Genomic DNA, 2,913 nt, shown 5'->3' on the forward strand with positions numbered 1-2,913 from the left:
CTCCTCCCAGTCACTCAGGCATATTGCTTGCACCTGAGCTCCCCTGGGTTGGCCTGCCTTTCTACCAGGTGTTCAATCACTGGTTGAAGCCCTGACATAGCATTTCCACCACAGTCATACAGAGAGGATCTCAGATTGGATATTAGGAAAACTATCTTCTCAGAATAAAATGATAAGCACTTTCCAGGCTGCCCAAGGAGATGGTGGAGTCACTGTCCCAGGAGGTGCTAATAAATGTGTAGATGTGGCAGCTAGGGGCATGGTTTTGTGGGCACAGTGGTGATGAGTTGACAGGTGGACTAGAGGATCTTAGAGGTCTTTTCAAATCTTAATGATTTTATGATTCATAAGAAGCAACTCTGATAGTTGCAATTCCCAGACACAAATTCTGACAAGGAGAAAAATCCTGGCCAAAATGACTGTGTGTGTAAAACTGTAAGCAGAATATCACAGGCCAGGTTGAAGCTCTTTTGAGAATGTGGCAACTTGATTTATTCATCTCTGATTCTCAGATAGGGAATATGTTGCTAACTAAGCACTGGCCTGCACAGCACTCTACTGAGTAGCAAACTAGGTTTTCTGACAGCTGTTACTGTACTTTTATGAGACCTTCAGAAGATACTGTGCTGTCTCTACCTTAAAACCCATTTCTCTGAGAAAAGAGGATTGTGTCAAGCATTTGGGTTCTTGAGTTTTTTAGAAATTTAAGACAGAAGAAGGAAGCTGCCAGACTTCACCACCTTTATTGCTACTCTTACTTTTAAGAACATGTAACACTAACGTAGCCCCACTGTAACTTGGAAGTACCAGATATAAGTAGGAAAACTCTCAAAGCAACATCTGTTCTTGTTCAAGTTCACAGAAAAAAACAGGTAGGTTTCATATTCAGCTTCTGAAATTATCCATGCTTATCTTGTCTAAAGGTTTTACAGCCCTTCACTAAGTAAAATTTAATCTAATGTCCAAAGTCAATAAGGAGTCCTATATATCTCTTTTACTCAGATTCAAAGATTAAATGCTAAAATTTAGGTACAGTGTGCATTTTACTAATCTCATTCATCATGAAATGAATGTACATAATCTCTTAATTTCAGGTTTGCACAGTGTGAGCCATATATTCTACAATGAGTTTTATCTAGAATCGTGCATACATATTCTTACTCTCAGAAAATTCAGCTGAAATTACTACTATGTTTAATTGCAATTTAATGTAATAGATGTTTAAAGTAATTCATCCTTCAGCCTCACATTTTTTAAAACCCGGACCTACAATAATAGTTGTGGTTAAATATTAACAATAGTAAGCTAGTAAAAGCATTTAACTCATAGCATACATAGAGTTTAAAAAATTTGAGGGATTTATTCTTTTACATATTTGAATTTCTTTCACTCAGTGTTCTACATTCACAGCTTCCTGGTGTTATGCTTGTTTAGGAGAATTTAGCACATGTATTTAGAAAATTTCTATCATCACAACTAACAAGAGCCAAGTAATTAAAATCAAAATATGCCTTTTAATATTCAGGGGACAAGAAGAATAAAAATAATAATAATAATTGAAAAAATTCCATTGAAACTATACTTGTTCATAGAATAATAAAATAACAGGCAATGAAATACCATCACCACATTACAGTATAAAGGGCAGAAAATGCAAGTCATTAAAAAACATAACACAAACAAACAAACAACAACAACAACAAAAAACAACCTCCAGCATCTGCAACAACTGCAAAAATAGCCTGCTGTTGAAAATGGTGGAACATGCAGCATTAAACAATTGAATTAATACAGCTGGTATAAAGATGAGTGTTTTTAATTATTGAGATTTTGAGCCAAATAGAGAGATCTGGTACTGAGGTATACACCATCAGTTCTCTTAATCAGATCTGCCAACTCCCTCAAGCCAGATCACAGCATATTCTTGGCTGTGTGTAAAATGAGCAATAGAGTATGCCTTAGAAATTGGTACAGTAGCTCCTTCAAAATGCTAGTCAGGAACCTCAGTTGTACACCTGCAATAACACCAAATGAATTCCCTTTTCAACATTGCCTTACCTCCATCCCTCACCTGTACAGTGGGAATAAGAGTGCTTTCCTACCTGAAAATGGTTTGCAAAAATGCAAGAACATTGCACTGAAATATCATCAGATATTCCTTTTCTGGGGAGCAGATAAGGAACTTACTTAGTATTTTTAAATAAAAGCATATCATTTGAAAGCTTAATTATATTGGTAGTGAAAAATGCTCGTTATAAGAGACTAATTAAAAGAAAACAATTTTCATTTTAATTATCTTTCATATCTGCAACACACATTTGTGAGAGAGTCTGCAGTATCAATGGGTTATGCACTTTTAAGCAATTAAATTTCCTACTTGTCTGATTTTGTTAGAGTAATAAATTATACTAGAAATTTAATAAAGTGGACAGTTAAAGAAATTTAATCTATTCTCTCCAGAACAAACAAGATTAACAAGATAAGATTCAGATTTGAGAAAAAATATTTAAGAGATAAGCGAAATTAAAAAGTTAAAAAAGCTCTTGTGGATCCCAAGCAGTAACATAACTGAAGGAAACACTTCTTAAAAAATGAAAAAACAAAGGTTAACAGGCAATATAAGAGTAATTTCTTTTCTCATAAAATAATTAACCTTTGGAAAAGACTTCCTGTCAATAAAGAAGCTTTTATTGTGCTGTTTAAGGAACTAGGCACATTCCTGAAAAATGAACAATAGGGAAACTTAAATAAGCCATAGAAAATAAAGCATCTTAGATGTAGGCAGATCCTGGGAAAGTGGCTCTTTCAGCATAGAAAGCAAACCATTCTCTCCATCTCTTGAAAAGGGAAAACAAACCAAATATGTACTTTAGAAGTGGGAGGAAAGATGAAGCAATCTAAGTCTCCTTTCCC

Source organism: Lagopus muta, chromosome 3 (assembly GCF_023343835.1).
Source record: "Lagopus muta isolate bLagMut1 chromosome 3, bLagMut1 primary, whole genome shotgun sequence".
NCBI lineage: Eukaryota > Metazoa > Chordata > Aves > Galliformes > Phasianidae > Lagopus > Lagopus muta.